Source organism: Aegilops tauschii, chromosome 3, assembly GCF_002575655.3.
Source record: "Aegilops tauschii subsp. strangulata cultivar AL8/78 chromosome 3, Aet v6.0, whole genome shotgun sequence".
Taxonomy (NCBI): Eukaryota; Viridiplantae; Streptophyta; class Magnoliopsida; order Poales; family Poaceae; genus Aegilops; species Aegilops tauschii.
In genome coordinates, this window is record NC_053037.3 from 273,872,599 (window position 1) to 273,897,314 (window position 24,716).

A 24,716-nucleotide genomic window follows, 5' to 3' on the forward strand; every position below is an offset into this window, starting at 1 on the left:
TGTTAGGCTAGATGAAAAGTCTGAGTGTTCGGCTCACACTTTATGCACCCCTTCATCAATGGATAGGAGTAGCAACAGATGTTGCAAGATGATGGCTTCAAACGTATTGGTGTATTATTTTATAAGATCTTTGTGAATAATTAATAAAGTGACTGCATGCATCTTCAAGATGAAGATGCAAAGGCCAGGGTCATCCTCCTTTTCTAAAAAAGAAGACATGCAGCAAGTTTATGATACATTCTTGATGTGAAGAAATGATATGATGCGTGCCATAGAAATGCTACAGGCAAGTTTACTCCACGAATTTGCTTGGTCTTTGGCTTCTGTAGCCACGTTGTAAAATCCCCTTAGTGATGATTAGCAATGTCTTAGTGACAAATAAAGCCATGTCTCGTCTTCAGAAAATAACGCATGTCAACCAAAAGATCAACCATTAATTCTCTTGCTATTGGCGAGATACATGTGGAAAAAGAACTGCAAAACATGTTTGCTAAAAAAAATGGCAAAATATGTCGATGTTCATCACATAAGCCATGCCACGAAAGGTGATTACAGATAGCCATCAAGCACTTGCAGGTTAGCATATACATCCTGGGAAATCCCGATCAATTAGAAATGGCATTAAATAAATACATGATACAAAATGCAGTGTAGCATAATAAAATATCAGACGAGCAGAGATTACTTCACAAGCGGTGAAGTCAGAATGTATATGTCGATCTCATCCAACGTCGGGCAGTCGCGCAGCGTCAAGCTGTGTTCATTTGTCAGATGCAAGAGACAAATGAAATAGAGGTGTGGCGAGATTTCAGTCGTTGAAACATCTCTGTTACTGCATGGAAGATCATGCAGTACCTTCGTCAGGCACAGAGACGGTTCTATGCCATCTCTTTCCTGCAGGACCAAGTACAATCAGGCTTAAATACTACAAGTAATTTCGTACCCAAACCAGAAGACGGGAAGGGAAAATGGTTCTTACCAACAAAGTAAGGAAATCATAATATTAGTGAAGAATGTAATATAATGTGTGCACATGGCGATGTTAATTGTTTACATGTAAACTTATTCTATTCCCCTGACAAAAATGTACATGTACTCAAACCTGTTAAGTAACAATGTTCTTTTAAGGCCCCGTTTAAATGCATGAGTGCACTATGCCACTACCGGAGTAGGTATGTAGATGCATACAAATATAGATTCATAACTCCAGTTGCCCGTGTTGCTAATGAATACTCCCTCCGTCCAAGAAAACTTGTCCCTCAAATGGATGTATCTAGCACCTAGTGTTAGATACATCCATTTGAGAGACAAGCTTGGGACAAGCTTTTTCGGACAGAGGGAGCATAAAGTCAAGTAGGAGGGTTGATTTTAAGTACTATACTATTATTAAAACCCTTGTTTTTTGTTTAAAGGTATCAATAAAACATGGGCAACGTATTAGGTATGTAGGTGCATATGAATGTAAGTACTACATAACTCCAGTTGCCTGTGTTGCAAATGATCCTTTTTTCAAATATTCCATGTTTGGTCACAACGAAAATTCTTGTGTTTTCTTAAATCAAACTAAGAATATGTGGCACCCAAAAAATTGTCAAACCACAACAAATTTGTTTTCGACGGCTAAAGATATTTCTTTTCAGTCCCTCAAAGGTTGGACATCCCGCCCATAGCAATTTGAAACATTCCAGCGATGAGCAGTAAGGCTATTGCTTATTACAGTAAGACAAACAGAATATCCTTACAAAAACTCAGACCCAAAATGTCACCTTAGTCTAAGCAACTTGATTACCAAAAACTGTTTTGGACCAAGAAAGCCAGTGAATGGCAATAGCATGGTTGTTACTTGGTATATACTGTATTAGATTACAGTGGCCCCGTATGTAATATATCAAAAAATCCATCAAGATATGTAGCATTGCAATGAATAGGAAAAAAGTCATAATCCATCAAGCCTAAACAAGTACTTTTAAGTGGGGATGCCACAGCTAATCTACATAAAAAATGACAGTTAGACCTATATTTGATGATAGTACTTAGTAGTAACCAAAGCACGTGTATTACCAGATCAGCAGTCTTAGCAGATGTATGAATGTGATTCCAGAGCACTTCCTTTAAGGCATGAACATCGACTTGTTTCGATACCTTGTCATATTGTACATCGATCTTATTGACCTATGATTCAGTCACAAAGAAAACAGGCATCAGCTCAGAACTGACCAACAGCCCAAAAGTAAATTGGTTATACCACAAAGAGCAACATAAGTCAATTTCAGACTTATAAGAGTCATCAGCCTGGAACAATAAAAAATTCTGTATATAACTGTTTGGGCTTAGCACGCTGCCCAAAGGCCAACAACTGTAGATTGGAGGAGCCCTCGGTAGTCGAGTATAGACTAACCCGATGTTGCACAGACATTATGTGGCATCATCAGTGTCAGAAACAGTAGTTCATAACAGGGTATAATGTGCAGAAGAGGGTCGATAGATATTGGCTGGTTTGAAAGCAAGATCAGATGATTGTAGGAAAAAATAAACCAGTGGTGATAGAGAAGAGTTGACATGGGAGGAGTCCGTGAAGAGGGATCTGAAGGACTGGAGTATCACCAGAGAACTAGCCATGGACAGGGGTGCGTGGAAGCGTGCTATCCATGTGCCAGAACCATGAGTTGGTTGCGAGATCTTATCGGTTTCACCTCTAGCCTACCCCGACTTGTTTGGGGCTAAAGGCTGTGGTGGTGATGGTGGTGGTGGTGGTGGTGATAGAGAAGACTCTTTATGAGGAAAAGGTCAAAAGGACAATTATATTTCCTTGCATTCTACTAAATTACAAAGCATGCCCATGGACAGACTGAACTAGCCACTTAAGACTCAAACTTTATCATGACAATACATTTTAACCCAAATTCTTATGATAACATACTACCCAAACCAAAATACTAGCAATAACATTGCAAAGGTACAGGCAAGATCCAGAGCATATTGAAACCGTGTTATTGATTAAGTCGGACAAACTAATACCCCAAGTGGCTGACGAATTGTTGAACAACTCTATGCAGAGCCATGAACTCATGAAAGCATCAGACATTCATATGTGATTTTTAACACATTAGCCATTGATTCCAGAAAAGTGAAAATACAATCAAAGCATACAGAAATATGCCCACACTAAGAAAACAACCTGGGTCAGTGCCCAATGAATAGGAGTGAAATTTGGACATCAGTGGAACAGGTTAAAGGGTATGTTTGGTTGTAGCCAACATGTGCCTTACCAATTTTTCGGCCATGGCCAGAACTTTGGACTTGGTTTGGATGGTTGCGAACTTTTTGGCATGCCAATAGCTCCTTACCCACTCTAGTAATTTTTTTAGCCAAGGTTGGCCAACTCTTGGGCGCACAAAACCTTGATCAAAATTGTCTAGCCAAATGTTTGGTGGGGAACACACCCCAGGTATTTAACATGTGATTTCCTAACCTAGGGAACTATTAAGCAGCACAAAGCAAAGTTTATGTGCAGGTTGAATATGAAGTGATTGATCATGCACAAGATTGAATCGATAGGGGTGATACATCGTTAAATTCCAAATACAATTGATGGATTGGCGCAAGTCAAAATAGCTAAAAAGTAGATAGAGACAGTTCTTCAAAATGGCTTTAACTCACCATCTCCGCTTCGCACTGCACATCCGTTAAGCATTATTCAAAATGTGTGCCAAGAAGAGTGTAGCTGTTGCAATGTTATCACTTCCTGCCCCTGCTTTAATGCAGTAAGAGACCGAGTGGGCATGTCATCTAATACGGTGGTCCAGTATCATGAACAATTTCATAGATGTGCTCACTTACTTTGTGCATGTGGTGGCCTGGACATATGTTGTGCAGTCAGAGGGTGCACTCCTGTGAATACTCTTCTGTGTACACTACAATTCTTTTGTTATTGAAAGTTTATGATTGCTACATCTAACAAAGATCAATCCCTCTAAAGGTTAAGATCTTCCCACGGAAGTTATTTCGAGGCAATTTGCCCTCTAGTGATCAGATCCGGAAGGGGAATGGGCCAAGTTCCGGGAATTGCGTATTGGTGCCCGATGACCAAGTTTATGTGGAGCTGCGCGAGGGAACTCCTGATGTGCAACTGGAACCATTCTTGTTTTGGTGATTTCTTCGATTTAAGTGGGGACACCTTAGGTCAATATGACGTAGGATCAATTAGACATGATTCGCAGCAGAGTTGGGCTCTGTCGAATATTAGAAACAAGTTGACCATCAAGTGGGTGATTCCTGTTAGAGGAGCAACTTACCCCTATTGCATACCACATGGGGCAAATGTATAGTAAGATAGACAAAAAAACTGTTAAATCAAGCAGGGGGGTGGGGGGTAACCGAGAAGGCAGCACATCACAAGAAGATAATGCATCATGGGAAGATACAAGAGAAGATGGGTCATCGAAAGAAGACGGCACATCAAGAGAATGAAGCATTGTGCAAGAAATCATAGCCCAAGAAACTGGCAGCAAAGAAACACGGCGGCAATAAAATGGACATAGATCGACGACGATGCAAAAGGAGGCCATAACAATCCTATTGAAGACAACAAGGACCAGAAAGACCACAAAAGTTGTATTAGAAATGGACTAGGACCAGAAAAGAAGGCAGACATATAAAGGTTTGGTGGCCTACTGGCCTCGCATGGCATGAGAAACACGAAAGAGCAACGAATTTGGTGGACACAGCGGAAAATATAGAACTATGAAGCGCATACTAGACAAGGCAACGGGCTAGAGAGACTGGCAATGGTGGCAGCAGAAGAAAAAATCAAGCCAGCCAAGCTCCCAAATGGCATGAGTCACAGCGGCGAGGGCCAGAAGGCAGAGTACGAGTTGGAGGCCCGGCCTAGCAACGGCCCGATTCGTCCAATAGTTATATGTTAGAAAAAACTCAGTCTGATCTCACCACCGGGTCGAGGTCGTGATCCGATTTGAGCAAGGAAAACAGAGAAGACAACAGGGTATGAACTAAAATGGAGCTGTGGAAACAATCCAGATGTGACGAGACGAAAAAGAAGAATTTGATCAAGATTGATTTGGACGAGTTGCACGTCCAGAGAAAAAAAACTAAACCAGGGCTCATGATACCATGTTAGAGGAGCAACTTATCTCTATTGCATGGCACTAGGATGCCATTGGCGAAGAAAGCAGAGCACCATTGGGAGCACCGATGGCAGCAATCAGAGCTCTTCACTCTATAATTAGGGCGGCTAAGGGTCAATCCTAGCTCGTGCCGAGTGCTAAGTTGTCGCCGTATCAGACATTTGATATTTCTTTTATTGTTTGATTTGTTTTGGGCTGTAATTGTTATACTGATGAACTCAGTGCGGTGTTTGTATGGTTGGGTGCCGGCTGTTTAGGGCTTTATATAAGCCTTTCGTGTAAAAACATCTAAGATTGTGCTTAGATCCTTTGAGAGACTTGAGAGCACTGAGGATTTTAGGTGCAATCAGCGGCTCAGCGCACCACACCTTTAGTTCAACATTCAAAAAGTTAAGGAAAACATCTATTTTTTTTCCTACATGCATCTACCATGAAATGAAAAATCAGATCCAGATTCAATCCTCTCACTACGAAACAATAAAAGAAAAAAATTGACTAAGCATAGTACTCCCTCCTTATGATTATCTATGGCGCGTAAACTTTTGGCAGAAAAAATAGCATGCAGATGGTCGTTGCTGAACCGCACAGTTATAGACGATATCCTGTAACAAACATGGTTGTCCGATCCATGAAAATAGCAAACAGGGTGGCTCTAGAGGAGAAATTGCGCGGGAAGAGCTAGGCAAGGTGGGCTCTGTCTAACCGCAACATAGAGTTCCCAATCTGGCTGTACGGGAGAGAATACCGTGTGTTGGGAGCCAGAAGGTAGAGTTCCAAATCTGCCTTACATTTTCGGCTTTTTTTAGAGAAGTTTATGTGCCTAAGATTTTGGGAAGGGGGGAGTACTAGATAGCACCAGAACATTGTTTCATTTCAGATTTGGAAATATTCACTGCTGAATTTGTCCCTTTTGGTCTTTGATGTGTGGGTAAAATTTTGACCTGAAATTGTATGGCATGTTTACATGCATGTCGTCTGAATGTTGTCAAGTCATTTCAGAGGTTTGCATACCATTATATGGTAAACTATAGAACTTGGTGCACAAGTCCACATAAGCGCCTTAGTGCATACAACCCACTGCCTGACTTGGATCCTCAAACAATTAAAGTGAAATATGGAAATGTGTATCTTGGAGCCATGTAGCAAATTTCCAACTGCTTATTTCAATACACTGATTACGAGTCGAGGGACTAGTCGAGACTAGTCGAGACTAGTCGACAGACTAGTCTACGAGTCACAACTTGAGTGCCGACTACAAATCTCGTGTAGACTACTTGGTTGAGTCTGAGCAGTCGACAGACTAGTCGTAGACTAGTCGAGCTATTTGAGTCGAGCGACTCAAAATTTTGAGGGAAGAAGTCACCTAGCCCGGCCGGAGCTCATGCTCGGGCGGCGGCCATGGCCGTGACACGTAGGCGTGCGCGGCCCTGGGACGAGAGAGAAGAGAGATAGAGGAGAGGAGAGGAGGAGGCATGGCTGTGGTTGGCGGCAGCGGCCGGGGCCGGCGGAAGGCGGCTGTAGGCACGGGTCGCGCGTGCGCGTGCTCCTGTGCATGATGGTGCTGGCGGCGGCACTGGGATCGATCGGGAGCTAGGGTTCCAGTGACTGGGAGGCTAAGTAGGCTGGCTACTTGGGCCCAAATGGGCCAGCTGGGGGGTGCTGCGTGGCACTGGGCTGGGCCTGGCGAGCATCGCCTAGCACTTCGTTTTATTGCATATTGTACTGTTAGTACATACTACATACACCTACTAGGTATTAATATTTGAGTACTACAGTACCATGTCGACTAGTCCAGCACTAGTATAGACTAGTCACGATTAGTCTACGAGTCTCAACCTCGGAACGACTCATCGACTCGTCGACTCGTAAACCTTGTTTCAATATTGTTTGCTATACATGTCTTGACCTTGGATCAGTATATTACTGTAAACTTGTAACATAATATGGCAAAGACAATCACGAGCACTAAATACAGCTGGTGATAGTAATTGCTCGGTGGAGATTAAACCACTATCTGCCATTTAAGCCTACAATATTGTTCATTTGATGATTTTTCTGGCCATTGACATTCAGATGGACACAGAAAGATAACATACAGGACAACGTCCAAATATAAGTACATAGAGATGAATGTCTTGAAAGCAGAAGGGGCAGAGGATGCACCTGTCTTGGTTTGGCAATAAGATTTACTGGCTCTTCCACATCACTAGCCGCATCCCCTTCATCAACATGATCATTGCCCAGGTCATCATCGTCCCAATGTCTGGATGGCATAAAGTCATCGCTGTTGCCCCTTGAATCATCTATAAGGAGGTCAAAGGCACCGTGGACCATTGTACCAGATAAATGATGTCAGAAAAAATAACAAAATCACATCAACAGAAATATAGGCAAATAGTACTCATGAAGGCATAACCTAGTATGAGCTGCAGGCTTCGTTCCGCATTGCGGCGGATTCTGCTAAGTGGGATCATCTAGCCAGATTTTATCAAAATTATCATTTTCTTGACAATTTTTTTTTTACTTTTGAGGCTATTTTTCTGCAGCAGATTATAAAATAATTTCCTGGAAACAGCCTCTTCCAGAAATGCAGGGAAAGGCTGCGTACAAAAGACAAAGTGGTCGGACGCTTCCCCGGACCCTGCGCAAGCGGAAGATATGTGCACCGGGCTACCATTTTTTTTAGATTACAAAAATCAACTGTAAAACTCCGCCTATGTTGTCTCAACATAGCCGGTCCCAAGCCTGGGAAAAGGAGGAGGGTTGTGATAGGCTTGGCGAGCCAACGTAAAAACTCAGCCACTCTTATGGAGATGAAACCCAAAAGAGCTGCAGGAGGATGGGGGTATTGATGAAGATGTGAACCATCGAATCAAAGCCGGATGGATGAAGTGGCGCCAAGCTTCTGGCATTCTCTGTGACAAGAGAGTGCCACAAAAGCTAAAAGGCAAGTTCTACAGGACGGCGGTTCGACCCGCAATGTTGTATGGCGCTGAGTGTTGGCTGACTAAAAGGCGACATGTTCAACAGTTAGGTGTGGCGGAGATGCGTATGTTGAGATGGATGTGTGGCCACACGAGGAAGGATCGAGTCCGGAATGATGATATACAAGATAGAGTTGGGGTAGCACCGATTGAAGAGAAGCTTGTCCAACATCGTCTGAGATGGTTTGGGCATATTCAGCGCAGGCCTCCAGAAGCTTCAGTGCATAGCGGACGGCTAAAGCGTGCGGAGAATGTCAAGAGAGGGCGGGGTAGACCGAATTTGACATGGGAGGAGTCCGTTAAGAGAGACCTGAAGGATTGGAGTATCACCAAAGAGCTAGCTATGGACAGGGGTGCGTGGAAGCTTGCTATCCATGTGCCCGAGCCATGAGTTGGTTGCGAGATCTTATGGGTTTCACCTCTAGCCTACCCCAACTTGTTTGGGACTAAAGGCTTTGTTGTTGTTGTTGCTGTACAAAAATCAACTGTAAGCTGAGACATACTGCTAAGGGAATGCTACCTAACGTCAATGTTCATAACAGATTAAATCTTTCCCGGATTGTGTAAATAGAGCAATAAAGTCTTCAATCAAAACCAGCAAGTCCAGAAAGAAGTACAATAATGCAATATGATACACGAGGAACAACAATTTTAACTTGTAAAGACACATATAGTATAAATAGAAAGAAAAAAAGTAAACCTATTGTTTTCAAGCTTCAATTTTTGCAGGTCCAGAAAGAAGCACAATAAAGTCTTAAGCAGGAAGAGAAAATCTTCAATTCAAATACAGAATGCGAGAATGTAACAAAACTTACCAAGTGGTTTTCTTCTTCTCCGAGCCAGACACTGCAAAAAAAGGCGCACAGTTATTACACCCGATCCTAGGCCCGTATCAAGAATAATTTTCATGAAAGTAAGCATTACCAAAATATCTGGAAGAAGAAATAATTTAACAAGGCTTTCGGGTTGGTAATGACAATCCTCTGGAAGTTTATTGTTGCAGCTACCCTTATTTGCAGGCAGCAACAATGATTTTGGGTTCTTGGGAGGTGCAAAAACATTTGCCTTCTCATGTTCCAATGCTTTGGTGAAATCAATATCAGGCTCCTCTTTGCCTTTCTTCTTCTTTGCCTTTTTTGCTACTTCCAAATCACCAGAAGAAGCTTGGGCAGGCTCCAGATCTAGACAATGGTAAACTCAGTATTAAATAAGCTAATTTGAAATGGAATCATAATAGGACTAGCCAGGGTTTACCTCTAACTTTTCGATATTTCCAATGCTCGGGTCCAGCCCAAGCATTTGTTTTGGAAGAGAATCCCGCGCCGAGTGACAACAAATCTGCAATTTTCTCGAGCCTTTCATCTACATCAGGACCGTCTGGACCCTGGAAAGTGTACTCATAGTCATCGGTTCCCTGTATACCAATACACGTCAAGACAACAAATTTGTAGAATCAGGTTTGGAACTTTGAACCTGTCACAAACTATAACTGTTCTTTTGTACTACCTTGGATGTGGGTATTGTTCTAATAGAAGAGAAATAGCAATACTCAGTTGTAGGCAGCAGATTATAACAACAAAAGAAATGCTTGAGGTACAAGATACAAAATGTAAATCAATAATTCTACCCTATGACTAATTGACTTTTCCTCATATGCCTTCAAATACTCCCTCGTTTCAAAAGATATCGTTTGGGAGTTGGACACAAGAGTTAAGAGTGTGAGTGAGATGTCCATGTTACCCTTCAGTTATTTTCATGCCCATATCTTTTTTATCACCAAGGAATTAAATTGCCTCTTTTTCCTCCTAAAAGCAAGGCACAGAAGCACAAGAAGTCAAGAAGGATTAATTAACTCTTTTCTTGATGCCATTGATGAAGCGATAAACTGGAACACCGTCACTAAAGTTGCGTTGGAAGTTTAGAAAGACCAGTATTTTGAGGAAAGTTCGAGAGGCTAAGAGGATTTCTATTGTGGAATGGAGGGAGTGCATGGATAAGTACATAATGCTCAAGTAGACAACAGATATTTCCCTAACCAGGTAGTAACTATTTTTCTGAAGGACCATGTCTCAATTTTGTCTAGTTTACAAGTACCTTTTCATAGTTTGTTGAGTTGAAATTCATTGGGTTGCAGTTTTCATCATACGCACTGTCCTGATCATCACAACCACCAAAATCCCAAGTTCCACAATCAGGTGGCATGCTGTCATCATTACTGTCAACCACCTGATCTTCCATCACCAGCATTTGCCCGGAAGATGCATCATGTGATGGCCTTTTATTCTCTTCATCAAACTGAGCCATGATATCCCTCAAGGTAGGAGAGATGTCATTGGATAGAGGCATGTGAACTATCATTTGCTCAATTTGTTCTGTCAAAGAGTAGTAGCGACTCACTGAAATCCCATTGGAAGCAACATGTAAAGAGCACACCATTAAAATGATCAACGTCCAGTACGGGACAGGTTGATGGAAAATGAGCTCGCCAATGAGCTGACGGGGGACGCTCTGGATGACTATGAGGTTGGCAACGAGGGGCAGGCTATAGCAGAGTACTTGAGCTTGCTGGGTTCTGCTGCTGCTAGCTCTAGTTTTGATCAAACTGAATAACTTTTAGCTAAATTCTTATGTCGACGGTGCATGTACCAAAAAAGAACTAATAGCATGATAAAAAGCACAAGATGTGGAAACTTCCAATTCAGTGTCACTCCCACTCTTTGGAACACTACTGGAAGCTAGTTTCAGAATAACAGAAGTTCAAAAGAGAGGACGAAAAATAAGTTCAGACTCACCTAATAAAAAGGACATATATAAATCGAGCTGCTCACTTGGATATTATCGCTGAGATCTAGCTTGCCACTACTGTTACTACCCCATAAGACAATAATACTGCACCAAAAATCTTTCCACTATTGTTACTACCCCATAAGACAATAATACTGCACCAAATAAATTGTGAACTCATATCCTCAATCAGCACAGATCACTCCATTAGAGCTTGAGTTTTTGTTCGTTTCTTTTACTTGAAAAGGTTCAAATTTAAAAGAGTTCAGACTTAAAATTGTTCAAATGGAAAATTGTTCAAACTGAAATTTGCGCATTTAGTTTTTGTTCGTTTCTTTTACTTGAAAAGGTTCAAATTTAAAAGAGTTCAGACTTAAAATTGTTCAAATTGAAAATTGTTCAAACTGAAATTTGTTCAAATTTTTCAATTTTTAAATTGAAAACTATGATCATTTTTTAAATACTCTCGTTTATCAATGTTGCCTTTTGGGACATGTTACTCTAAAGGCTGTCACTGAGAAGCAGCAGGCAGGCGAGAATCGCAATGTCATCTTCGCCCGCACCCAGGCCCTGCTCGATGACTTTGTTGTTGGCCAGAGGAATCGTTTGCTTGTTTAGCTTTCCATAACCTCTCTTGTAGATCAACTCTCGGACACTCTTCAACCTTTGCTTGCTGGGTAGCGTCTTTGGTGTTGTGGCCTCGTGGGGACGAGGCATCAACGTCCCGGTCGGAGAGGAGGAGTGCACGGTGGAAGGATGAGATGCTACCGTCAATCGCTAGGTGCTGGCTGGCGCACGTCTCCATGAACCCATCGCTGGGTAGCGTCTTTGGTGTTGTGGCCTCGTGGGGACGAGGCATCGGCCCCTGTGTGCATGTTATCTCCAATGCGGCCTTGACCACACGCGCCTGCTAGCACCGGGCCAGAGGAATCCTTTGCTTTTTTAGCTTTCCATAACCTCTCTGCCCGCATTCTCAACCCAGAATAACCTACTTCAAGAAGCTTGCGGCTATTGACTTCGAGAAGAAGGAGAAGGCTGTCACCGAGAAGAAGCAGGCAGGCGAGAATCGCAATGTCATCTTCGCCCGCACCCAGGCCCTGCTCGATGACTTTGTTGTTGGCCAGAGGAATCGTTTGCTTGTTTAGCTTTCCATAACCTCTCTTGTAGATCAACTCTCGGACAATCTTCAACCTTTGCTTGCTGGGTAGCGTCTTTGGTGTTGTGGCCTCGTGGGGACGAGGCATCAATGTCCCGGTCGGAGAGGAGGAGTGCACGGTGGAAGGATGAGATGCTACCGTCAATCGCTAGGTGCTAGCAGGCGCACATCTCCATGAACCCATCGCTGGGTAGCGTCTTTGGTGTTGTGGCCTCGTGGGGATGAGGCATCGGCCCCTGTGTGCATGTTATCTCCAATGCGGCCTTGACCACACGCGCCTGCTAGCACCGGGCCAGAGGAATCCTTTGCTTTTTTAGCTTTCCATAACCTCTCTGCCCGCATTCTCAACCCAGAATAACCTACTTCAAGAAGCCTGCGGCTATTGACTTCGAGAAGAAGGAGAAGGCTGTCACCGAGAAGAAGCAGGCAGGCGAGAATCGCAATGTCATCTTCGCCCACACCCAGGCCCTGCTCGTTGACTTTGTTGTTGGCCAGAGGAATCGTTTGCTTGTTTAGCTTTCCATAACCTCTCTTGTAGATCAACTCTCGAACAATCTTCAACCTTTGCTTGCTGGGTAGCGTCTTTGGTGTTGTGGCCTCGTGGGGACGAGGCATCAACGTCCCGGTCGGAGAGGAGGAGTGCACGGTGGAAGGATGAGATGCTACCGTCAATCGCTAGGTGCTGGCAGGCGCACGTCTTCATGAACCCATCGCTGGGTAGCGTCTTCGGTGTTGTGGCCTCGTGGGGACGAGGCATCGGCCCCTGTGTGCATGTTATCTCCAATGCGGCCTTGACCACACGCGCCTGCTAGCACCGGGCCAGAGGAATCCTTTGCTTTTTTAGCTTTCCATAACCTCTCTGCCCGCATTCTCAACCCAGAATAACCTACTTCAAGAAGCCTGCGGCTATTGACTTCGAGAAGAAGGAGAAGGTTGTCACCGAGAAGAAGCAGGCAGGCGAGAATCGCAATGTCATCTTCGCCCGCACCCAGGCCCTGCTCGATGACTTTGTTGTTGGCCAGAGGAATCGTTTGCTTGTTTAGCTTTCCATAACCTCTCTTGTAGATCAACTCTCGGACAATCTTCAACCTTTGCTTGCTGGGTAGCGTCTTTGGTGTTGTGGCCTCGTGGGGACGAGGCATCAACGTCCCGGTCGGAGAGGAGGAGTGCACGGTGGAAGGATGAGATGCTACCGTCAATCGCTAGGTGCTGGCAGGCGCACGTCTCCATGAACTCATCGCTGGGAGCGTCTTTGGTGTTGTGGCCTCGTGGGGACGAGGCATCGGCCCCTGTGTGCATGTTATCTCCAATGCGGCCTTGACCACACGCGCCTGCTAGCACCGGGCCAGAGGAATCCTTTGATTTTTTAGCTTTCCATAACCTCTCTGCCCGCATTCTCAACCCAGAATAACCTACTTCAAGAAGCCTGCGGCTATTGACTTCGAGAAGAAGGAGAAGGCTGTCACCGAGAAGAAGCAGGCAGGCAAGAATCGCAATGTCATCTTCGCCCGCACCCAGGCCCTGCTCGATGACTTTGTTGTTGGCCAGAGCCTCTCGGCTTCCTAGAAAGGTCAGACGCCATGCCAATCAAAAAAAAGGCATGCGTTGTTTGATTGGCATGGCGTCTGACCTTTCTACTACAAATCTAAGAGTGAGACGCCCCAAGCCTCCTGATCTCTAGCGATGCTCTAATTCAGTCTGTGATTTGTCTGTTTTTTTAGATCAAAAGCAAATAATTGCCCAGCTTTATAGGGGTGGCCGGGCTGCCCTCGAGGTCGCTTGCCTCCACTCCGTCCCTGTCAAAAAAAGTGGTGCCAGCCGGATCCCACGAGCATGAAGTACGACATTAGGAAAGGAGTACGACCGGAAGAGGAACGGACAAGAGCATTGCCAGATGTTGATGTGGACGTCGCTCTTCTGCCCTTCCGCGTCGGCCTCCACTGCGCACAATGGAGACCTGCATGCGCGTCCCGCTACATGGCTTCTTCTACGAGGCGCTCACCCACTTCGGCATGGGCGGCGACGGAAGCATGGGACGCAGGCGTGGGCGAGGAATGCTAGTAGTATGTGACGCTCACCGGAGAACAACAAGACAAGCCGCTTACTGTTGGACGAGCTCTCTCCACCAAGCGTCACATACGATTGGCACAGCGAGACCAGGACTGCATGTATCTACCAAGACCCATAGTGTGACGACGAAATGACAACCGCAACAATTTTTCACTACTTATGTTTTCAATGAATTGAGACTGCCTAGCACGACATGCAATGGTCAGTTTGTTGCATGCATCGATATCATTTCTTGTGATGAGCTGGTGCTGGACGAAGACTTGCCATCGCCGGAGTTAGAACAGGAGACGACCCGTTCTTCGTCATGGTGGAGTGGGTGAAACTGGGCCGCGCCCCTGGGGTGGCCGGGCCGAGCCAGTCGGCGGGGGAGATGGTGGAGTAAGTCCCAGGGGTCCGGGTAGTCGTATCGTCTACGGGTGGGCACGAACGGGTCATCCGTCGGACCCTTGCGCTCGGCGGTTCAGACGTGTCGGGTCGTCCTGTGGCGGACCTGGCCGGGTGGGCCGGTGGCGATGTCCACCGTCCTGGCGGAGTGGGAGAAACAGGGCCGCGCCCCTGGGGTGGCCGGGCTGAGCCAGTCGGCAGGGGAGCGGACCGTCGTGCCGGCGAGCAAGACCGAGCTCAAGGTGCAGCCTTCGCCCAAACCGTAGAGCAGCAACTCGAGTTGGCCCGTTCTTCGAGTGTGGGGTGGTCGGGCCGAGCCAGTCGGCGGGCGAGCGGACCATCGTGCCGGCGAGCAAGACCCCCGGGGTGGCCGGGCCGGGCCGATCGGCGGGGGAGTGTTGTATCGTCGGCGTAACGGACCCCTAGTGTGACGACGAAATGACAACCGCAACAATTTTTCACTACTTATGTTTTCAATGAATTGAGACTGCCTAGCACGACATGCAATGGTCAGTTTGTTGCATGCATCGATATCATTTCTTGTGATGAGCTGGTGCTGGACGAAGACTCGCCATCGCCGGAGTTAGAACAGGAGCCGACCTGTTCTTCGTCATGGTGGAGTGGGTGAAACTGGGCCGCGCCCCTGGGGTGGCCAGGCCGAGCCACCAAAACAACAGTAATGCTCTTTTGTCCACGAGCAATACCGTCATCTCCCTGACCAAACGAGCGGTGATGCTCGCGTTGTAAACCAGCAATACCATCCAGTCGGGCCGCAAAGACAATGCAATGCCGATGCGTGTCCTCGTCCTAGTATCATAAGGCCGACACGTGTCCTTGTGCTGGACCATATAGGCCGCTGGACCGAGGCCCAGGAGTAGTTGATGGCTTGGCCTGGCCCAACAGATCCGAGTTTGCAAATAATATTTTTTTTAAGTCTTTGCGATTTTTAAATGTTTGTGCATTTAGAAGATCTTCGCGGTTTTTAAAAAAATGTTCGCATATTAAAAGAAGTCTTCGGAAATTTGAAAACGGAAATAGAAGATGTTCATGATTTTTTAAATATATCGTCTATTAAAAATTATTCATGAATTGAACAAAATTTCGTCAAGTCGGAAAATATTCAACAATTGAAAAATACCATAAAAATTCAAAAGTTGTTCGTGAATTACAAAATGTTAAAACATTCGTCAGTTTCAAAAAAAATTCTACCACTTCTGCATCTACACAGCAGAGCGACAAACTGATATTACCTTTAGCAAATGAAAGATCAATCACCTCAGCCTTCTCAGGATCAGATAAGATGCATTTGTCTGGCGCTTCAAACGAATCAAAAAGCACACAACAACTGCCATATACTCCAAGATTATACAATAAGAGCCCCTTTGCTCCACCTTCATCAAACTGAGCAGTGGTCTGATGGTATAGAGGATCCACCGTAAAGGCAGCTATAATTGCAAATAAAATGACCTTGTAGTTTCAGCCCCATTATAGAATTAATAAATTCCACAGAAGCACAATGAGAAAAGGCTTGAAACATACCATCAAACTTCTTCACATTAAGAGCCTCAAACGAGGGCTCCAGCGTCGAAGCAGGTGAAATCTGCATAGCCGAAACAGCATTGGCAAGATAAAGAACAAGTGAAGTGCAGGTAGTGAAAAATCGTATTAAAGAAATGTACCCTCCTATCAACATCCTTTTTGTTGACGCCTTCTTCTTGTGCAGGCTCTGCATCGCCACCTTCTCCCAAATCTTGTTACAATTTCCAAATCAAAACACTGTAATGTAGTTGTGCAGCTTATATTTTTCTATGGTTATTAAACTTGCAACTATGAACACAAAGCTAAGTTTATGACAATAGTAAACAGATAGGGAATTCACAACAATAGTCATATAACAATATAAAACAAAAAAGATGTACCAAACCAAACCTACGCCATTCTCAGAAGGTCGATGCCTCATGCAAAGTGCACACTCGTGTAAACCAGCGTAACATGGTAATGTAGCACTGAGTGGTTTCCCAAAGAAATGGTAATATTACACTGTAATTATTACCTTAACAAAAAGGTGCTAAGGTCGTCCTGATATGGTGATATTTTTAAATTAAAAACCTAAAAGATGTTCTTATTTTCCTTTGCATCAGTTTAGAAACTGATCTTATCAGTAAACCACAAACGGACATCATGTATGACAGCTTACTTCAGAGTTTAGCTTGCAAAGTTGGTTTCCAGCATTATAAGAGTATTTGCAATTTATACCAAGCCGCTTAAACAAGACAAATAAATTCAAATTGGTGCACAATTAGAAGATACTCCTCCGTTCCAAAATAGATGACCCAACTTTGTACTAGCTTTGTATACATACCAGCCTCTTAAACGAGACAAATAAATTCAAATTGGTGCACAATTAGAAGATACTAACAACGCAAGTGGATACATACCAGCCTCTTCCCCCCTTCCTGCGCGGTTGATCCCACCGAGCACCTTGTACGCCTCAGAGTGCACCGAATCCACACGCAGAGAATAGATCTTGACGCCAGCCTCTAGCGTGCAGCTAGCCTGGTCGCAAAACCATAATGTTTCCTCAATCTTATTATTTTATAAGAAAAAGAAACACAAAGCTGTTCCCAAATTGAAAATAAGAAAGGAAACGGAAGATCATATCACGCGCACTTTCTGGAAGTTGGTCTCGTCGTCCTCCTCCTCCCCAGCATGGATGATCTTGCTGAGGTGGTCGATGAGCCCCAGCTCCCACGTATTCTTCTGGTTGATTTTCTGCCAAATTTCCACAGATAGAGAAGAAAAAAAACAAGCTTAGTAAGATCCAGGAGCGATGTAGGGTTTTGACGGTGGGTGAGGCACGTACGTTCTCCGAGGCGAGTTTGATGCAGTTATGGAATAGGTCCATGACCTCGTCCCGGTTGAGGAGGTTGGGATGCGGGGTCTTGGGCGCGAGAGATGCGGCAAGGGAGCGTCGACGGACGGAGGCCGCGCGGGCCATGGCGCGAGCGCGAGCGCGCTCGAGCTGGTCGTCGTTGGAGCCGAGCGGGAACGCAGGCGGCGGCGACTGCAGCAGCAGCCTCGAGCCGACCCATCCCATGGGCGGGAGGCGGAGTCGGCGCCTGCGGGGGGGCGGCAGCGGAGGCGTCCTCGGCGGGCGGCATCTCGTGGGGAAGGACGGCGGCGAGGGAAAGGGGATCGGGTTCGGGGGATTTGCGGGGGTTGGAGCATCTCCACCCGCGCCCCCAACAGGCCCTCCCTAGGCGTTTTTGCCGCGCCGGTGCCAAAAAAAACGGCTCAGTCGCCCTCCAAAAGCCCGTTTTTCGCCGGCTCGGGTCGAATCTGATGCCGGCGGACCCAGGCAGAACCCGGCGCCCTGGGCGCCTGGGGCGCCGGCACAAGCAAAAAGGCGCGCGTGGGTCCGCCCTGTCGGCGAGTCGAGCGCCTCTTCCCGCCGTTTCTTCCCGCTTTTCCCCCAGTTCCCTTCCATTTCTCCTTTCCTCCCGTCATTCTCTCTCCCGCTCGCCTCCCAGCCGGCCGCCATGGCACCGAAGAAGTACGTCGTCCCCCGCGCCGCGGCAACCGCGACCGCCTCCGTCGCCCAGCCGAAGCAGAGGAAGCCGAGGGCGCCGCCGTCCAAGCCGCCGGGCATGACAAACGCCGATTGGAGGGTAGAAGTACAGCGACGGGAGGCCGCCATCGCCGACCGGCGGAACAGGGCCCTCGCCAAGAAGGCCCGTGACCACGGCAACCACGCGCCGTACGCGCCCTGGGGCACGCGCGGGGATGATGAATCCCCCCGGCAACCACGCGCCATACGCGCCCTGGGGCCAGCAAGGTGTCGGGTCTCCGACGCCGCAGCCATGGGGATCGCCGGGCTACGCCGACGGGGACGTGCACGGTGGGTTCAACCCAAATGTCACGTTCCCCCATGGACACCCGGCCCAGCGCACGCCCTCGCCCGCCTTCACCGGCGTGCAGTACCCTCCATACAACTACTCGCCGCTCGCGTACGCGTCCTCCCCGACGCCCCCTCTCCGCCGTTGCGCACTGCCCTTCTCGCACCTCGGCGACGCCGACGAGACCGAGACCGACATGGACGACATCATCGTGGAAGGATCGGCCGCAGCCGCCGCGTCTCCCGGGTTCACCGCGGATGAGGCGGTGGATCTCAGCGGCAGCATGGACGGCGAGCTCGGCTACGTCTACGGCGACGAGGAGCAGGAGGACGAGGAGGAGGACGAGGACGAGGAGGAGCCGGCGAGGAGGCGCAAGAAGAAGAAGCGGACGGCCAGGTCAGCCGAGTCGCGCATCAAGTGGGCGTCCAAGGAGAAGGAATGCCTCGCCGAGGCATGGAAAATCATCTGCCTCGACCCAACCACCGGCGCGAACCAGAGCATCGACACGTACTAGGAGCGCATCAAGGCCGAGTTCGACGAGCGCAAGCTCGTCGACCCCTACTTCAAAGGCGTCCACATGCAGCGCGGATCGAAGGCGATGGCGAACCATTGGGGGCGCATCCAGGGGGCGTGCAACAAATGGCATGGTGTCGTCGAGGAGGTGGCCGCTCGCCCGGAGAGCGGCGCCAGCATTGAGGATCAGGTATGCCACGCCGGTCTCCCGTCTCTCTTCGCCGTGTGCGCCCGCCAACTGTTTGTTCGTCCCCGCGCAGTTGCTGTGCATGTTCGGCCTGTATAGGCAGAGCAACAACGACGCCGAGTTCAAGTACCTCCACGTTTACAAGCGCATTGACAAGTGCGACAAGTGGGCGAAAGTCCAGCGCACCCTCGAGAAGGCCAAGGAGACATACAAGCCGGACGCGCCGGCTCCGGGCGCGTCAGAAGGGCGGCCGGACGGCAACAAAGGTGCCAAGAAGGGGAAACACGCCGACGCGGCCACCGCTCGCATGCAGGAATCCATCCAGCACTGCCTCGCCGACGCACAGGCCCGGGCCGTCCTTCGTGAAGAGAAGACCACCGAGGCGGTCAAGGCGTGGTACAGGGCGCATGTCGGCCTCATCCTGGACCAGCTTCCCTCGACAACGCCGCCCACGCCCACGCCCACGACGACGCCGTCCACGCCCACGCGCACGCCAACGCCGCCAACAAGCCCGACCGATGATGCCGCCGAGACTGCCCGCGGCGCAGAAGCCACGCCGCCAAGCACAGAGACCCCGTCAAGCCCGCGCACGCTGACTCCGCCGACGCCGGAGGCCGACCTCGCCGTCTGATGCGCGTTTCTGTTCTGATTTTTGTACGCCGAACTTTTCATCGATCGCCGATCACCGCTTGATCGTCGGATTGTGGCGTTTATTTTTGGGCGCGGGATGAACTACGTTTGAATTTGCCAAGGCTGGGGGCGCCTGGGGCCGTGGCTGGGAGCTAGGCCGCCCCCAGGGGCCGAACTAGCGCCGGCTCGCCCCCAGGGCGCAGTTTTTCGGCGCCCTAGGGGGCCGAACGGCTGGAGATGCTCTTACTCCACACCGCTTGGGGTGTTTTGGAGGAGCCTGGTGCCGTTTCAGGCTCCATAGCCATCCCTTCGGGGGGATTTTCAAATTTTCGGGAGCCGCTAGAAGCGGCAACCGGTGACTCGCGAATCCAACGGGCAGTTTTTTTTCTCTCCGATCCAGTGGAGTACTTTTTTTTCCTCGGTACTACGTGCCCATGCGTTTACCATGGTAGGCCAAAATTTTCAACCCAATAAGAGCGTTAAAATTCAACATACTAGGACAATGCCCGTAAGTCGCAACAGTAACACATATATTCTCCCAATTCTCAACTTTTCTCTCATGAATAAGTCCTTAGTCATTTTATATCATCAACAAGCCTTTTTTTTCTCCTACTTATTCAGTTCAACCTACTCTGCCTTTTCCTCTGAAATAAGAATAGGGAGGATGTTCTTTAGACTTCTTCTTCTTGTGCATTTGTTCCGGGACGTTTGATCACGGATAATGTCTTGTAGCATACGAGTGTGTACATGCAATACGTACCAGGAGGAGGAAGAAGAAGAGTCTGTGCGCAGCAAAGTTGGATATGATGAAGGCATTGAAGGAAATTGCCCTAGAGGCAATAATAAACTTATTATTTATTTCCTTATATCATGATAAATGTTTATTATTCATGCTAGAATGGTATTAACCGGAAACATGATACTTGTGTGAATACATAGACAAACAGAGTGTCACTAGTATGCCTCTACTTGACTAGCTCGTTGATCAAAGATAGTTATGTTTCCTAGGCATAGACATGAGTTGTCATTTGATTAACGGGATCACATCATTAGGAGAATGATGTGATTGACTTGACCCATTTCGTTAGCTTAGCACTTGATCGTTTAGTATCCTGCTATTGCTTTCTTCATGACTTATACATGTTCCTATGACTATGAGATTATGCAACTCCCGTTTACCGGAGGAACACTTTGTATGCTACCAAAAGTCACAACGTAACTGGGTGATTATAAAGGTGCTCTACAGGTGTCTCCAAAGGTACTTGTTGGGTTGGCGTATTTCGAGATTAGGATTTGTCACTCCGATTGTCGGAGAGGTATCTCTGGGGCCACTTAGTAATGCACATCACTATAAGCCTTGCAGGCATTGTAACTAATGAGTTAGTCGAGGGATGATGTATTACGGAACGAGTAAAGAGACTTGCCGGTAACGAGATTGAACTAGGTATTGAGATACCGACGATCGAATCTCGGGCAAGTAACATACCGATGACAAAGGGAACAACGTATGTTGTTATGCGGTTTGACCGATGAAGATCTTCGTAGAATATGTAGGAGCCAATATGAGCATCCAGGTTCCGCTATTGGTTATTGACCGGAGACGTGTCTCGGTCATGTCTACATAGTTCTCGAACCCGTAGGGACCGCACACTTAAAGTTAGATGACGATCGGTATTATGAGTTTTGTGTTTTGATGTACCGAAGGTAGTTCGGAGTCCCAGATATGATCACGGACATGACGACGAGTCTCGAAATGGTCGAGACATAAAGATCGATATATTGGACGACTATGTTCGGACACCGGAATGGTTTCGGGGAGTTTTGGACCGGAGTACCGGGGGGTTACCACAACCCCCCGAGGAGTTTAATGGGCCAAGATGGGCCTTAGTGGAGAAGAGGAGGGGCGGCTAGGGCTGGCCGCGCGCCCGCTCCCCCTCTAGTCCGAATTGGACAAGGAGGGGGGCGGCGCCCCCTTTCCTTCCCCCTCTCTCCTTCCCTTCCTTTCCCCCTCCTACTCCAACTAGGAAAAGAGGGAGTCCTACTCCCGGTGGGAGTAGGACTCCTCCCTGGCGCGCCCTCCTCCTGGCCGCCGGCCTCCTCCCCTGATCCTTTACCTACGGGGGCAGGGGGCACCTCTAGACACACAAGTTGGTCTGTTGATCTATTCCAGCCGTGTGCGGTGCCCCCCTCCACCATATTCCACCTCGGTCATATCGTAGCGATGCTTAGGCGAAGCCCTGCGTCGTAGCAACATCATCACCGTCACCACGCCGTCGTGCTGACGGAACTCTCCCGTGAAGCTCTGCTGGATCGGAGTTCGCGGGACGTCATCGAGCTGAACGTGTGCTGAACTCGGAGGTGGCGTACGTTCGGTACTTGGATCGGTCGAATCGTGAAGACGTACGACTACATCAACCGCGTTGTGCTAACGCTTCCGCTTTCGGTCTATGAGGGTACGTGGACAATACTCTCCCCTCTCGTTGCTATGCATCACCATGATCCTGTGTGTGCGTAGGAATTTTTTTGAAATTACTACGTTCCCCAACAGTGGTATCAGAGCCTGGTTTTATGCGTAGATGTTATATGCACGAGTAGAACACAAGTGAGTTGTGGGCGATACAAGCCATACTGCTTATCAGCATGTCACACTTTGGTTCGGCAGTATTGTTGGATGAAGCGGCCCGGACCGACATTACGCGTACGCTTACGCGAGACTGGCTCTACCGACGTGCTTTGCACACAGGTGGCTGGCGGGTGCCAGTTTCTCCAACTTTAGTTGAACCGAGTGTGGCTACGCCCGGTCCTTGAGAAGGTTAAAATAGCACTAACTTGACGAACTATCGTTGTGGTTTTGATGCGTAGGTAAGAACGGTTCTTGCTCAGCCCGTAGCAGCCACGTAAAACTTGCAACAACAAAGTAGAGGAGGTCTAACTTGTTTTTGCAGGGCATGTTGTGATGTGATATGGTCAAGACATGATGCTATATTTTATTGTATGAGATGATCATGTTTTGTAACCGAGTTATCGGCAACTGGCAGGAGCCATATGGTTGTCGCTTTATTGTATGCAATGCAATTGTCCTGTAATGCTTTACTTTATCACTAAGCGGTAGCGATAGTCGTAGAAGCATAAGTTGGCGAGACGACAACGATGCTACGATGGAGATCAAGGTGTCGCGCCGGTGACGATGGTGATCATGACGGTGCTTCGGAGATGGAGATCACAAGCACAAGATGATGATGGCCATATCATATCACTTATATTGATTGCATGTGATGTTTATCTTTTATGCATCTTATCTTGCTTTGATTGACGGTAGCATTATAAGATGATCTCTCACTAAAATTTCAAGATAAAAGTGTTCACCCTGAGTATGCACCGTTGCGAAAGTTCTTCGTGCTGAGACACCACGTGATGATCGGGCGTGATAAGCTCTACATTCAAATACGGGTGCAAAACAGTTGCACACGCAGAATACTCAGGTTAAACTTGACGAGCCTGGCATATGCAGATATGGCCTCGGAACACTGAGACCGAAAGGAGAATAGCTCTGTCAGTGAACATATACTCAGAATGTCTGGGTATAACAACCACTTGATTCAACTGGGAGTTAATCTTCCGGATGATAGTGTCATTGACAGAATTCTTCAATCACTGCCACCAAGCTACAAGAGCTTCGTGATGAACTATAATATGCAAGGGATGGATAAGACAATTCCCGAGCTCTTCGCAATGCTAAAGGCTGCGGAGGTAGAAATCAAGAAGGAGCATCAAGTGTTGATGGTCAACAAGACCACCAGTTTCAAGAAAAAGGGCAAAGGGAAGAAGAAGGGGAACTTCAAGAAGAACAGCAAACAAGTTGCTGCTCAAGAGAAGAAACCCAAGTCTGGACCTAAGCCTGAGACTGAGTGCTTCTACTACAAGCAGACTGGTCACTGGAAGCGGAACTGCCCCAAGTATTTGGCGGATAAGAAGGATGGCAAGGTGAACAAAGGTATATGTGATATACATGTTATTGATGTGTACCTTACTAATGCTCGCAGTAGTAGCTGCGTATTTGATACTGGTTCTGTTGCTAATATTTGCAACTCGAAACAGGAGCTACGGATTAAGTGAAGATTGGCTAAGGACGAGGTGACGATGCGCGTGGGAAATGGTTCCAAAGTCGATGTGATCGCGGTCGGCACGCTACCTCTACATCTACCTTCGGAATTAGTTTTAGACCTAAATAATTGTTATTTGGTGCCAGCGTTGAGCATGAACATTATATGTGGATCTTGTTTGATGCGAGACGGTTATTCATTTAAATCAGAGAATAATGGTTGTTCTATTTATATGAGTAATATCTTTTATGGTCATGCACCCTTGAAGAGTGGTCTATTTTGGTTGAATCTCGATAGTAGTGATACACATATTCGTAATATTGAAGCCAAAAGATGCAGAGTTGATAACGATAGTGCAACTTATTTGTGGCACTGCCGTTTAGGTCATATTGGTGTAAAGCGCATGAAGAAACTCCATAATGATGGACTTTTGGAATCACTTGATTATGAATCACTTGGTACTTGCAAACCATGCCTCATGGGCAAGATGACTAAAACGCCGTTCTCCGAAAAAATGGAGCGAGCAACACATTTGTTGGAGATCATACATACTGATGTATGTGGTCCAATGAATGTTGAGGCTCGCGGCGGGTATCGTTATTTTCTCACCTTCACAGATGATTTGAGTAGATATGGTTATATCTACTTAATGAAACATTTGAAAAGTTCAAAGAATTTCAGACTGAAGTGGAAAATCATCGTAACAAGAAAATAAAGTTTCTACGATCTGATCGTGGAGGACAATATTTGAGTTACGAGTTTGGTCTACATTTGAAACAATGCGGAATAGTTTCGCAACTCACGCCACCCGGAACACCACAACGTAATGGTATGTCCGAACGTCGTAATCGTACTTTACTAGATA

General features: G+C 47.1%; 1 pseudogene; it reads right to left on the reverse strand.

The window, feature by feature from the left end:
• Positions 1-463: 463 nt before the first annotated feature.
• LOC109770241 (condensin complex subunit 2-like) lies at positions 464-17,759 on the reverse strand (annotated as a pseudogene).
• Between the last annotated feature and the right edge of the window lie 6,957 nt (positions 17,760-24,716).